The sequence below is a fragment of the Dioscorea cayenensis genome, chromosome 20 (assembly GCF_009730915.1).
Source record: "Dioscorea cayenensis subsp. rotundata cultivar TDr96_F1 chromosome 20, TDr96_F1_v2_PseudoChromosome.rev07_lg8_w22 25.fasta, whole genome shotgun sequence".
Lineage (NCBI taxonomy): Eukaryota > Viridiplantae > Streptophyta > Magnoliopsida > Dioscoreales > Dioscoreaceae > Dioscorea > Dioscorea cayenensis.
In genome coordinates, this window is record NC_052490.1 from 26,098,272 (window position 1) to 26,113,749 (window position 15,478).

The following is a 15,478-nucleotide window of genomic DNA, read 5'->3' on the forward strand; positions in this document are numbered from 1 at the left end:
TGGACTTGTGGTGGATTAAGAGGCCTTGGTTGGAATCCTAGAGGTTATCTTAAATTGTTGAAACCTGCTTGACCCTGGGGTTTCTTTAGGAAAGATTCAAATGATTCCGCCAACCAAAGTTGTAGGTATTTGAAAAGGGATCATTCTGTGGCTTCTGATTGAAATTGTTGACATAGTTGGCTTTCTCCATTAGTGGTTCTTGTGGGTTAAAAAATCCCCAATTGGCACTCAGTAGCTATATAACCAATATTTCCACAAATATCACATGACACATTAGGAGGAATAATACGAACTGCATTTATGTTGACCTTGTCAACTTTCTGAGTTAAGGCATCTACTTTTGCAGTGATGAGGTCCAAAGCATCCACATCGTATTTCCCTGCAACCTTCTTTTGACTACCTCTTTTATTTGGCATTGATAACGGTTAAGTGCCATGTTTTCAAATAGATCATATGCCTCATCCACACTCTTGTTCATCAATGCTCCTCCTGAAGCATTGCCCACTGTAATCTTGGTGTTATAATTCAGCCCATTGTAAATGGTCTGCACTAATAACCATTTTGTGAGTCCGTGATGGGGACACAACCTCAATAATTCTTTGAATCTATCCCATGCATCACACAAAGACTCTCCTTCCTTTTGAGCAAAATTAGTGATCTGATTTCTAAGTTGAGTCATCTTGCTTAGAGGAAAGTATCTGGCTAGGAAGGCTTGTGATAATTGATCCCATGTTGATCTCACAGGAAGTCAATGCAACCATGCCCTCGCTCTGTCCTTTAAAGAAAAAAGGAACAACCTTAACCTGATAGGATCTGGAGAAACCACTTTGAACTTCAGGGTGTCATGATATTCCAAAAAGACTGAAAGATGCAGATTGGGAACTTCTATCGGTAAGCCTCCAAACTGATTTTGTTGAACCATGGAGAGTAGGGCTGGTTTCAACTCGAAGTTATTCACCTCCACAGTGGGTTTTGTAATGCTTGAGTGCAATCTTTGAACATTTGGTGCAGTGAAGTCCCTTAAAATTCTATTATTGTCTTCCATGATTAAGGGTTGTGATTCTTGAGCTTTCTTCCTTCTCTGATATTGTCTTCTAATTCGAAAGCTTCACTCAATTTCTAAATCTAACTCCACAAGGTTATTAAGACATCTTGATCTTTGCATACAAGGAATAACCTCCTGTAAAGAAAAAAAATAAAAATAAATAAAGATAACAATAAAATATCTAATCTAACCAAATTGCAATTTTTAATCAATATCAAGAAGCAAAGTCCGCAGCAACGATGCCAAAAACATGATGTGTACCGCAAGGTCACGGATCGTTCGAGTAGTAAATTAAATATAGTACCCACGAGGACTTTGTTGCTAATTACCAATTTCTTGCAATTAGAGTTATTTAGAAGAATTAATAGGTATGTGAATTGAGGAAATAATAACTAATGAAAACTAAAATTGTCAAAGTTAAGGCTACCAATGGCTTAGATGAATAATTCAAATTTCAAGGGCTTCTAGGATTAAGGTTCACCACAATGATAGATAAAAGACTCCGTATTGACTCTTTCTAAGTTAATTTTAATTGCTTTGAAGATGGAATACCCTAAGAAACTCACTATTTCCTTTCAGAATATAGCAAGGTATCTAACTTAGAACAACTCCTATTTTCGTGGTAATTGAATCTAATTAGATCCTTTAAGTTCTATGAAATCCAGAAATCCTCAATAAAATATAATCTATGACTTCAGGTTCAATTCTAGGGTTTCTAATACCTTAGTTCACCTTTCAGTTCTTCCTTTCTGAAATCATGCAAATATGAGGGGCCCACTCATTCACGAGCATTAAGTACCATAGAATTAAATCAAAAGCAAATAAACATTAATATGAAAATAGAAGCAAATACACAATCAATTATCTAAACATTAGGCTAATCCCAATTCTAGAAAAAAAAATCTACTCGTTCATGTTCAATTTACAAGCTAAAAAGTTCATCACAATCATAGAGTTAAATAGTGGTGTCAAATGGGCCGTGCTGGCCCGGGCCCGGCACGAGTTGGGCCGTGCTTGGCCCAAGCACGGTGCTACAGTACCATGCTCGGGCCGTGCTGGGCTAGGAGTTTGCGGCCCGCGGCCCGCTTCGGGCCAACATGGCCCGGCACGCCAAATGTAAGTTTTTTCTTTTTTAAAATTTTTTTTTGGTATATTTTTTTTTTTAGTCAATAAAGCTTTTAGTTCTATGTTTTTAAATTTTAGTATATTTTTTATATTTTTTAGCAATTTTAGGGTATTTTTTTATATTTTTGGAGTTTAAAATAAAAAATATAAATATAATATAACTGGGCCGGGCCACGTGCTGGGCCGACCTTGGTGGTTGGCGGGCCGTGCCGGCCTGAGCACGCATAGTGCATGGGCCGTGCCGGGCCGGGCCGGCCCGTTTGACACCACTAGAGTTAAACATAGAATAAATCAAAAAATAAGAAAGAAGAAACTCTTGATCCTCCACGTGTGATATTCTTGTAGATCGATGAATCTCTCCCTTGATCTTCGTCTTCTTTATGCTTTAGATCGTCTCTAATCCTTAGAGAAATCGTCCCCTTGTTCTCGTAGCCAAAGATCCTTTCAAATTCTTTTTCTTGGCTTTAAATAGAGAAGGGTTAAATTAGGGTTATAATGGTGGCAAAGATTCACGCCTATGTTAGCTGGCACGGGCAAGTTGTGCTTCTTCTAGGGTTTTAGTTTTTAAAATTTTTGCATCATGATCCATGGGTGTGGTAGCTACCATAGGTCACCCGAATTTCAAATAAAAGACAAACTCCACTTATCTGCATGTAAATTGATGAATAGCAGTAACTTGAACTAAAAGAATGAAATAGAGCTAGAAATATTGGGAAATATGCATGGTCAACTAAGAAATGAAGCCTAAATCTAATAGAAATATTCTGTAATTTATTACTTATCAATTATGTATTCTCAAAATAACTATCTTTTCTTAAGCTATTTTTTTACTTCATTAGTGGTTATACTTCATTATGAGCTATTAGTTTATTAGTTGTTCTTGCTATCATACTTATTGGTTTCATTTCTATTCTATTTGAGTTATGTGGCTTATTCACTCACTGAGTTATGCTATTACTCATCACTCTTCTTTTTTTTCCCTCTTCAGGTTGAGTAATGTATGTAGTCGTTCCCTGTGCTGGGCAGCTACTTGTGTGTGTGTTGCTTTCGGTTGTAGGTTTATACACATCGTTTTGCACATGTTGTGTATAATACATCCTTGTATAGACTAAATCCGTTAGGTTGTATATTTGGATATATATATATATATATATATATCACTTCATGTACTCAAATTTTACTCTATGAATATATCTATGGTGTTCATTCCAAGTTTTATTTTGGTTAGATGTATTTCCTAGATGTGATTAAACATAGGTTTGACCAGGTTTTTAGCCTTGTACTAATTCAAAGAACGTGTTGTTCACCTCACTTGGATTAACGTGGCTGTTGTCACGTGCCTAACTGTGTGGGAGTCTTTGGTTCACTTAACGTTGTTCTTAGGCTCAAATCACAAATTTGGCCCATAAGCCATAAGTGGTCTAGCAAGACATTATGACTACCCAAGTTAAGTGAGATTTAGTAATCTAAATAAACCTAACTATTATACTCGGTTTTTGATCTTTATCGAGTTACCTTAGGGTACAAGCATCTCTTGCAAGGAGTGACATGTCAACAATTTTAGTAGTGTCGTATTCTTGTGGTTGTGTAATGTTTTGGGGCAAAAATGGCATTCATGGCATTTTTCTAGTTTGTGGAAGTTGTGATGGCATGGGTGGTCATTTACTATTGTTATTCCGTTTCCATTAGGTATTATCTTTTTTTCTTTCACTTTTATGCTAAACTTCTTCACTGACCTTTCATTCAATTCTTTCCAATATCCCCCATCCTTGAAGCATTTCTAACCCTTGGTGTGATCTAAAGAGGTAACTCATCTACTCCTTTGAATTTCTTGTTCCCTTGCTTGGGTTTTATTTGGTTTTTGTAAGGTTCTTTCTTCATGTTTTTTTCCTTGAGTTGTTTTCATGGCCTTTGAAAGTTGTATGACACTTGTCTCATGTTGCATTCCATTGTTTTATGTTGTGTTTCTTTTGCTTGAGTTGTATTTGTGTAGAATAAGAGCTCTGTTGCTTCAATTTATATTTTCTTCATCTTTTGTAAATTTGATTTGCATTCCTTTCTTTGAGGGTGGTTGTATGATTCATCACTTCTTTAGATGTTTAAAATGTAAATTGAAGGTAATGTGGTCATAATGGTGTTGATATGTTTATTTTTGTGTGGTTATGTTATTCCTCTCAAACTAAAGCTCAAATTGTTAAGTTTTGTGGTTGAATGGGTGTTCATGAGGTGGAATCGGGTAGCCATGTAGGTGGTATGTAGCTATCATAGCACGCACATTGCTTAACCTGAGAACCATGCGGACAACATGCGGGCCATATGGTGCCCGCATTGGCTGAAAGCCATGCACTAATGTAGCATCTTAAATTTCATCATTATTCTTTGGCTTCATGACTTGTTTGTTTTCATAATCTTGGATTGAGCCCACTTCTTCTATTTTTGGATTGTTTTGAACTCTAGAAATGTGTTAAACCAGCTCAAGCATCATTCTTGCATACATGGCATTATAACCTGATCGAGGTTTTGCATATTTCATACTTTTTTATTGTTTTGTAGTGACTTCATATGATTTTCTTAATGTTTTTTTAGGTGGAAAACTATTTGTTAAAGGTAAGGAAGTGGCAAACTAATTGGATTGTGTTTTGAACAAAGTTTACGCCATTTGAATGTGGATGCTTATATTATAACGTAGTTCTAATTGAGGGTTTTATGCATCGAAATGTGTTCTATGCTAATAATAAGCTCTGACCCATGAGTTGATTTTTTTCATGTGGAGAGTAGTAGGCTCCATGGTCATACGGAGATTAGGGAAAAGAGAATAAAGAGGAGAAGCAAGGTCTGGAAGAGTATAGACCTTCATGATAGGAGTTTCGAGGATGAGCTAGCAATTTTGGTGAATATGAGTATGCTTCCAATTAGTAGCAACCATATGCTCGCCATAAATGTAGATGTTCTTGAATTTCACTGCAGGTAATTGCGGCAGCAATATCAACATACCTCATATGAAGTTATAAGGTGCATGCCATCAAGAAAGAGTAAGCTTCATATGGTGGCGTGCATTGTCAGGATAAGGTCCAAAAACAAGTGGAATAGTGTGGAAATTCCAAATTGATGAAACCTCCTTGCAAATTATCTTATTTAAAGAGTCAGTGAAGAATATGAACAATTTGCCACTAGCAGTTAAGAAGTTTGACCTGAGAGGAGTCGGTGATAATAATTCATGCTACATGACCGTTCTATATCAAGTCAATCAAATTGAATTGAACTCCTTCAAGAGGCTGGTTCCTCCGTGATGCAAGATTGAAAGATCCTTGTAAGATGATGAAATCTTGTTCACAGAGGCATCGGGCATCTTTATGTTCAGGTTCATAGAAAGGCATTCCACTGAGAGCAAATCCATCATGGATTTGTGCTTCAGTTTGCAGGAGTTGGTACATAGTCTTCTGGTCAGCTAACTGTTGGTTCAGTTTTTCCTACATAAGTAATTCAGAAACTTTTTCTTTAACTTCATTGATTTTTTTCAGAAAATATTTTAAACTTTACTTCTTTTTCTCTTTCTACTTGTTGAATAAACACTTTTAACCCTTCATTTTTTTCTCATTTTTTCTACTAATTATTTTTCTTTCTTTCTCTATTAAAATTTTCACTTCCATCTCTAAAAATTTTGGTCTTGTGCTCTTGCTCAATGAAATATTCCACTATATGTGGCTTCAAGATTTGAGAGGAAATTCTGGAAAAGGCAAGAAGATTTGGGCTTGTAGAACTTGATCTTTGGGATGAGTTTGGGGATTTATTTTTGTTATAAAAGTAAGTACTCAAGGTATGAAGAACTAGGATGAGACTTTTAAGGTTATTTCTTGAGGCCCAAATGTTATCTAAGAGGATGTGTTGATGATCTGTGATCGGTAAAGGGGTATTAAAACGAAGATTTGATCCCATGGGGAACATAGGAAGTTTGAGAGTTGGTTTTAAAGGAAAGTTCTTAATTTCCATGTGTAAAATAAAGGAAAATAAATTTAGATAATAAAAGATTATTTGGTTAAAATATATTTTATCATATGCTACAGGGGATTGGTATCAGCTTGAGCTTATCCCATGCTTAGAAATGTGAATGATCCTGCTGGCTTTACAGTCACTGTTCTATACATTCAGAGATACAAGCCAAGGGTTTGGAAAAAGGATCCTTGATTCCTACAGTAACAAAAACTCAGAGGAGCTTACTGGTTTTGTAATCCCCGTTTTTATCATTGCAAATGGACAAATCAAGTGGTTTCTTTGATTATTCTTGAGAGCTTATCTGCTAAGAAATTATTATTTCCTTTTATGTGTTCTATTGTTTCTTGGATTCCATTACCTATTATGTAGTCCATATATTTTAGCCATCTATTTTCAAATAATTTGCTTTTTGATTTTTTATTATAGAATGCTGCTATTGCTTGGCAATTTGTTTATAATGTAAAACCTCTTTCTAAGATTATAAATAATTTAAACTTTTCCATTGTTTTAAAGCTGCTATGATTTTAGCATCTGTTGTAGTTACTTTTGTTCGATAGGTGCCACTATCATATCTACTTAGTTTTTCTTTTTTTATATTAGAAAATATAGTAGGTCTATATTTTAATACATCTCCTCATCCACCTATTCTTCCATTTGATTCTATAATTAAATAGGTAGTAGGGGGAGGTAATTCTAATGGTTTTAAATTTCTTATCTTGTCCTTAATTTGCTGAACTAATTTAATATCCTCATTATTAAAATGTCTTTCTCCTGTTTGCTTAGTTTTTTTATATAGTGGTCTTGCCAATTGACTTAGATTTGGTATAAAATTTCTAGCATAACTTAGTTTTTCCTAAGAATAATTGAATTTGCTTTAACTTTTGTAATTTATCTGGCATTTCTAATATATATATTTCTCCTTGTCCTGTTATTACACTAAGAAACTCAATTTTTCAACTTCCCATTTTGATGTTCTTTTCAAAAAATACTAAGCCATGTTCTTGATATTTTTTCAAGAATATAATCAAATGTTGTACATGCTTATATATGTATGTACATACATATATATGAGTGTATGTATCATATAAGTAATTATGAGTGTATGTAAGAGTTTCCCACCTACTTGGGAGGCTACTTATTATACTTAAGAATATTGTCAAACCCTATAGTTTAGGTAAGGTTCTTAGGATTTGATTATTGAGTTTTTGTAAAATATTTAAATGTATCATTAGTCAAAACCTACTTTTAGATAGGATGACTTAGTGACATAATTTGTCACATCTAGCATAGTAATCTCTCCTTCTACATCTCTCTAACTTTCTTTCCTTGATTCCTGATTGAGTCCCGCAAGTGCACGGGTCGTCAAGTAATACCTCTCGAGCAAACACAAGAAGGTCATATTCCCTAGGTTCCCAAGAGCTGCTATTACTTCCCCCTAAACGGCACTATCTAGTCTAACAAAAGTAGATTTAAAACAAAGTAAGAAAATAACAAATGAGAAAACTATGAACAAATGGACCAAGGCTCACCACATAAACACATTAAGGAAGCAATCAATAATGAAAGAGATACCTACAGGGCTACTAAAGCTAAACGGATACTAGAATTACACATGCAATGGTGGTTTGGGCCAAGAGATACCATAAAGTAGGTTACCCCGATGGTCACGGCGATAACCCCTAATCCCTATGAGTATTGGCTCGGAATCTCTTACGACCAAATCCTTCTACGATTGCATTACAACTAGGGAAATCTCTAATTAGGGCCGAAACTCAACCTAGGTCCTGCCCTAATGGTTGGAGGGGTATGAAATACCCGATGGTCACGGCGTATTCATACATGTATTCCTTCTAAGCTAGGTGAGTCTAGCACAAGGGCGATGGTTACACACCAAGTACAACCTAGAAGTTGAATCACAGAGTTCTCATGCAAAACAACACATCAAAACACTATAAATAAATCATTGCATCCATACAAGCAAGTTCATCCCAAGGTTCATTAGATGCCCGGTGACCTTGGGAGTTTAGTTCAACATGAATAAAAGAGAGATCTCAAGATTCAAATGAAACACAAACAAAACCAATGAAACTCCCTTGAAATGTTGATTAAAGGATGGTAACGAGAGCTCATCGGATCAGGGCTGGCAAGCTCCTTGATGTTCTCCTTGATAGCACTCTTCTTCTCCCCTTGGATTTGCCTCTAAGTTCTGCTTCTCCAGCCTCCTTGAAGCCCTAGGTGATGATGGTAGAGAAAGGGTGGCCATAGACCCCTTAGATGATGCCCTAGAAACCACTTTTAAACTAATCTCGGGATGGCTTACAGTCTGTCATATGGTCAGCAAACGGGTTGTGAGGTTCCTCGTAATTCTGCCAAATTTCTAATAAGTTGCTACAGTGACTGCTACACTAGACTGCTACATTGAAATGGCTGCAGTACTGCCTCTTCAGTTGGCTTGCGGCCGTTTTCACGGCCGTAAGGTTTCCCATGAGGAATTCCAGACTTAGCATTTTTCTTCAAATCTTCATGCTTCAGGCTGCTACAGTCGAGCTCACTTAATCTTCTTTTATGCCTATAACACAAAAGGAATCAATTAAACCATACAAGGGCATTGATTCATCAAGAAAATACACAAACTATACACAAAAAATACATATAAAATACATATATTTAGGTGTTTATCACTTCCTTGCTTCACTCTGATAACTCTCACAGCGCCGTCATTGTAAGAGAGTCCCAACCCCATCTATAGTGGTATCAGAGCCTATACGGTAAGGATATGGAGGGGTAAAAGCCTCCTACGGCTTCTCTTCTCCAAATACCATGCAATTTTTATATGAAGTTGTTATTTTTCTTTACAAGTTTTAATAAGAGGGGCTTTTTATTTTCATCTAGCAAGAGCTTCATATATCTTGTGCTTAATAGTAAGAGACTCTTTTAAAAATAAGGGTTTATACTAGTTATTTCTCTGATAGGTAGTGAGTGGCTGCTTGAAGGACAGGGACACGACTAAAGGCCCGGTGACCGAAAGTAAGAGAGAATAACTGCTTACTACTCTTGCTTTTTTAGGAGTGAATCTCTGTGATGCTTGGTCCCTAAGACAGTTGAAATGATGTTGCTCTTATATCAAGATAATAATAACAAATTTCTGTGATGCTTTGTCCCTAAGACAGCTGAGATACTGCTGCTCTTATATCAAGATAATGGAAATTAAGATTTATTGATGTAAAAGCTTAAAAGAGAAAGAAGGCATGTGTTCTTATCTTGTGTAACTTGAAATAATCTAACTTGATCAATAAAACTGTATTGGAAAAGAGAAAGAGAGGCCCTTATCATAAAAATTTGAAAGTTTTCAACAACCGGTAAGTGTTCTTAAGTTTGTGGCTAGATAGCCATGCTTTAACAAGTTCAAGGCTTTTATCTAGATGCCTCTAATCTCCTGATCATGCCATTGGGACATAATCAATGAGCATTTTAAGACTATAAATCCTTCTTCATTGGGACATAATCAATGAGCATTTTAAGACTATGAATCCTTCTTCACAGTCGCATCAAACATCTTTATAGGTTAATTCTTGAAAAACATTGCCTGTTATTACAAACCCTGCCAGAATTGTTCTTTTGTTGCTAATTGCCTCAATATTTCTTGTTCTGAGATGAATTGTTCATACTAGGAAAGAATTACTTTTTTAAAGATCATTTGCTTGACTTTTGATATAGATTATGGAAATAATTCTAATTTCTTCATTCTTTCTTTTCTATCTGCAGTGATCACCTACTTTATTTCTTCTATTTTTTTTTAACTTCATGGAGTTGTGCTTTGGCCTTCATTGTTTCTTCAGTCATCATTGTCAGCTCTGTCTCTAAAGTCATGATTTTTCATGCTTGGTCCACCATATAGTCAAGAGTTTGTGTCTTTAAAAAAAATTTCATGCTGGATTTTTCTAAAGAGGGTAGTAATCGAGTATGCATGGATTCTTCATTGGTTTGGTGAAATATTTTAGCTAAAGTATGAATTAAAGGAATCAAACTTTTTGGATCATGTCTGTTGGCCCAGAGATTATCTACAATAACATGTTGTTTTAGATTTAGGTTTTCCTGGGTTCTGAATCTCAAGGATGATTTTGGTGGAAAAATAGGGAGATTGAGCTTTGGCTCAATATGAAATTGGTTATTGTAAAGGTTTTTCCCTGCCATAGTTTCCAAAATCAAGGTAAACGCATATGATCCTGCTGGTTCTTGCAATCACAGTCTCCTTGATGCGAATGGACAAACTATGGGGTAAGATTCACGTTGCATGACTCCCACAATAATAAGAATACAAAAGATCCTGTTTGTTGTACAATCTCCATTCCTATCATCACAGATGGACAAGTCATGGGCTCATTTTTTTTTTTAAATAATTGTCTTCTTCTAATTGTCTTAAGTAGACTATATTTGTTTTATGTCTTGTTCTATTTTTGGTATCTTTTGAAAGATTGTTAATTTCTTTTCCCTATTTTCATTATTTTGACCAATCATTCTTTGTTTTCTTTTTGTAGTTAGATCTATAGTTCCTTGTATGAAATCAACTATTCTGCTAGTGGAATATGAAAGAGAATATTTTAATATTATGCCATCTTTAAATTATTTCAAATCTTTAATCATTTTTCCTAATTCTACTGGATTTTTTTCATATGTTTCTCTTCTTCTTTTCCCACTCATTTATGGTTAGTTTGATAAGTGTCTTGAATAATTATACTTAATATATCCGTTAAAAAGTTATTTATTCCTTTTATATGTTCTATTGTGATATGAAAACCATTACCTATAATATAATCTACAAAGGTTAACCATCTATCTGAAGATAATTTATTTTTTGGTTTTTTATTATTAAAAGAAACTATTGCTTGGCAATATGTTCTAAGTGTAAATTCCATAGAGGATAATACAAATAATTTAAATTTTTTCAAAGCTTCTATTACTACCAATATTTTAGCATATGTGCCTAATATACTTATATTATAAGTGCCACTATCATATATACTAATTTTTTTTTCTTTTTTAATTGGACTTTCTTTAGTAGGTCTAAATTTTAAAACTATGCCCCATCCTCCAATTCTTCCATCAAATTCTATAATTCAATTTGCACCTGGAGGGGTAATTCAAAAGGTTTATTTTTCTTACTATATCATTGATTTTTTGGGCCAATTTAATATCTTCATTATTAAATCTCCATTCTCCTGGTTGTTTTGTTTTGCTATATAATGATCCTGCTAACTGGCTCAAGTTAGAGATGAAATTTCTTGCATAATTAAGCTTTCTTAGAAAGGATTTAATTTGTGTTAAACCTTCTAGTTTATTTGGAATTTCTAGAATGTTGGCAGAAATATGCTTGTGCAATTCTACTTGGCCTTGCCCAATAATTACTCCTAAGAATTCTATTTTCCTACATCCAATTTTCATCTTTTTTTAAAAGAAAACAAGACCATTTTGTTTACATTTCTAAAAAAAAAAGTAAATTTTCTACATGTTCCTACAATGTCTTGTTAAATATTAAAATATCATCAATATGAGTAATTATGAAATCGTTATTTCTAAAGATATTACCTATTTTTCTTTGGAAAACTTGGGGAGCATTTTTTAATCCAAATGGTGTTACTTTCCATTCATAATGACCATTATGTGTAATAAAGGTTGTCCATTTTCTACTGCCTTTAAACATGTGGACTTGCCAAAAACAACTTTTGAATCAAATTTACTATATATATATATATATATATATATATCTATGTATTTTGTATTTTATTCTTTGTTTGGTAACGGATACTTATCATCTTCTGTATTATCATTTTGTCTCTTATAATTAAATACCATTCTACTTTTGCCTCTTATTATTTAACTATGTCTATTCACAATAAAGGCTCTTGTTCTATGAGGGCTTTGCATTTCTTCTATGATTACTAACTGTTTTAAATCATTAATATGGATATTGAATTCTTCTTGTTCATATGGTGTTGCTTTAATGACGGGGTATGTCAATCTAATTTTTAGATTTATAATTTGTAGCACGCATTCATCTTTAGTTCGGTTAATATTTTTTATAGGATATTCTCCTATTGTTCTATCGATTTTTAGATCTTCTATTACAGGTTCTAATTTTCTTTTTGAAGGTTCTAGTTGATTATATTCCTTCTGCATCTCATAATCTTCTTCTTTATCATATAGTAATCCTACTCCTTCTAGACAAGATATTGTGTCTTTTACAAAGGGTGTAGTACAAATTACATCGGATTTCTTAAAGATTGTTACTAGATCTTCTTGAACTATGATTCCTCCTGATTGTTGTCTAATAAAATTCATTCATAAAATGAATTATGTTGCTTTGTCTTTGTTGAATGGTTTCAACCATGTGTGTGGAAGTGTATAACTTTGATTATTTATTGTAAGAGTACAATCCGCTAATTTTTTCAGTCAAAATAATTTGATTTCCAAAGGCATCTTTAATCATGGATTTAGATATTGTTGTTTCTGTATATTTTTTAGTAATGATTTTTTCTGAAATATAATTTCTACTAGCTCATGTATCTATAATTCCAAATATTAGAAGTTTATATCATCAGTAAACTCTAAAAGAAATTCTACATTAAATAAATTATTATTTCTATATACTATAGGGTGACTATATAATTCTAGTTCTTCCTGGAGTTTTATATCATGGTTTATGAATTCTTCTATCATGATTCATTTTCCTTTGTCTTTGAGATTTTTATTTTCAATAGTCAATTATGCTATTTTTTCTTCGAAATCTTCAATTCCCTTTAAGAGTTGGGCTATAACTTCTTATTTGTATCCTAAAATGATTGGACGACCATCATTCATTTTTTAGTTCTGCCCTTTTTGTGGATGTACTATACTTAATACTAGCATGCTTCCTTTATTATTTTGTTTAAGCATTGTTCTAATAACTTCTAAAGGATCTGGTCTTCCTCTAACTCTATGATAATTTTGTTCAAAGTACTAGATAAAGTCATAACTAGGTGGTGTTTGTAAAGGTTGGGTGGTTCTACTAGTTCTTTCGGTTAAAGTGAAAGTTACTAATTGTCTTCCAGAATTAGATCCACTATGTGAACTAGTTGCCTGTGTTGACCTTCCTTAATTATTACTTCCTCTGGACTCAATGTTCATCATGATTTCATCTAGATTAATTTCTTCTAACTTATTTAGTAAATCTTATTGTTCTTGTTATTCTATTGTTACATATAATTCCTTCATATTATATTTTTTCATAGGGTATTATGTATAATAATACCTGCATTGTATCAGAAAAACTACAATTTTTCTTCTAAATCTTTAATTCTCTTTAAGGGTTGGGCTATAACTTCTTTATCTGAATTTATAAAAGATTGCATGCCAACATCTTTTTCTTTTCTTCAAATGTATAATTAAAAAGTTCATTGGCACATCTCCTACATATTGATAATTCGCACACAAGGTACATGTTACTCTATGCCTTAAGACATGAAATTTATAACATTTATCACACTTTCCTTCATAATTAATTTTAAATGGTTTAAACCAGTGGGTACACCTGAAAAAAAAAATCTTCTACTTGATTATATTGTTCTAATAAAAATTTTGGGTTGTTGTCTAAACTATAAGTTGAATTCATTCTTCTATCCATTCAAGATTCCCATATACTTTTTTAAAGTCTGTTAGGCTATTTAACTCTACTAGGTTATGTATGTCATCTCCTCCAAAAAATACTACAAATATCATTATCATGTTCACTATCATTACTGTCTAAACTTACAATATCTATTTCATCGACCAATTCTAACTCTTGATACATATTTAATCTTTCCTTTTTAACCTTATCATTCTTACACTCCCTAGCATAATGACCTTGTACACCACATATGTAGCACTTACATTTCCTTTGTTTAAAATTTTAATGGTTATTTTTTAGGTCTTTCTTGTATAAGAAAAAAACTAATTTTGTTCTTCTTCCATTTAACAGTAAGAAGATTCTATTTCTTCAAGTTCTTCAATCAATTCTTGTTTCCATTCTTCTAATTCTTTTAATCAATTTTTGCAAAATTTTGAATTAGGAGGATACCTTGCTATTCTTTCTTGTATATGAATTTTATATATATTAAGTAGTAATGTACCCTTCTAACCATTGTAACCTTCTTTGTTTTATTTTATTTTCTAGTTTATATTCATCATATTTTTCTATTCTTATCTTAAAATAGCCTGTCATAACTTGATTGTAATATCATAAATTATTTCTATCTGATAATTCCTTCATATAATTGTATTTGTTAAAAATTGTTTTGGAAATTTTAGAGTGTATTTTGGAGGTTTTGCTAATTCGTCTTTAGTCCATATAACATACGGAGATACTTGTTTTCTAACCTTTGTTGGTCCTAATTTAATTTTGTTCATATAAGTACATAATTCATTTAATTCTTCCGTATTATTAGTACTTTTTGCTTTTTCAAGACTATTTTTAATATAACATAAGTTTGTAAGAACAGTATCTAATTTTGTTACTTGATTTTCTAATGATCATAATTTTTTGTATATTATTTCAAATTGTCTCAGTTATTTTTCTTCCAAATTTCTTAATTTATCTTCCATACTATATGTTTTCCATCTCTATTATCTGTGCTATTGTTTTTATTAATTCTACTAATAACATGGTTATTTTAATAATTTTCTAACTTTTATTTTTCATAATCTTTTTTTTTAATAATTTTGCTTTTACCTAGTAAGAATTTATCTAAGATGAAAGTTAAGATCTTATAAATACGAGATCCTTCCATGGTTTCATAATCTCGATATGAATTTATGAGATTATCCTATGTTTCTCTTGTTTCATGAGGTTTAAGTTTAATAAGAAGAAGTCCTACTCCAAATGGTTCCTGAAAATACTAGGCCAGAGACCCCATCAAGCACAACTTCTTCCCCTCTTCCCTTGTCCTCGGCATACTATATGGATACTTCTCGGATGCCATCAAGTGGTGGTTAATATTTGAAGGGGAGCAAGTAGCTATTTCTTAATCAATTAATGGATATAACATAAGAGAAACAAAAAACTTTATATTTTCTCATCTCAAGTAGAAACCAGGGAGGATCCCGCATACATGTTATCATAGATAACCTCTGGGCCAACAGAAATGATCAAAAAAGTTTGATTACTTTGTTTCATACTTTAGCCAAAATCTTCCACCAAACCAATGAAGAATCCATGCATACTCCATTACCACCTTCTTTAGAAAACTCCAGTATTAAATTTTCTATAAGCCCACAAACTCTTGACTATATGGTGGACCA

The 15,478-nt window shown here is 33.0% G+C and overlaps 1 non-coding gene across 1 annotated transcript; it reads left to right on the forward strand.

The window, feature by feature from the left end:
- The first annotated feature begins 566 nt into the window (after positions 1-566).
- LOC120252414 lies at positions 567-673 on the forward strand. The gene has a single exon (XR_005533945.1). It is a non-coding gene; the product is annotated as a small nucleolar RNA R71 (small nucleolar RNA).
- The last annotated feature ends 14,805 nt before the right edge of the window (positions 674-15,478 follow it).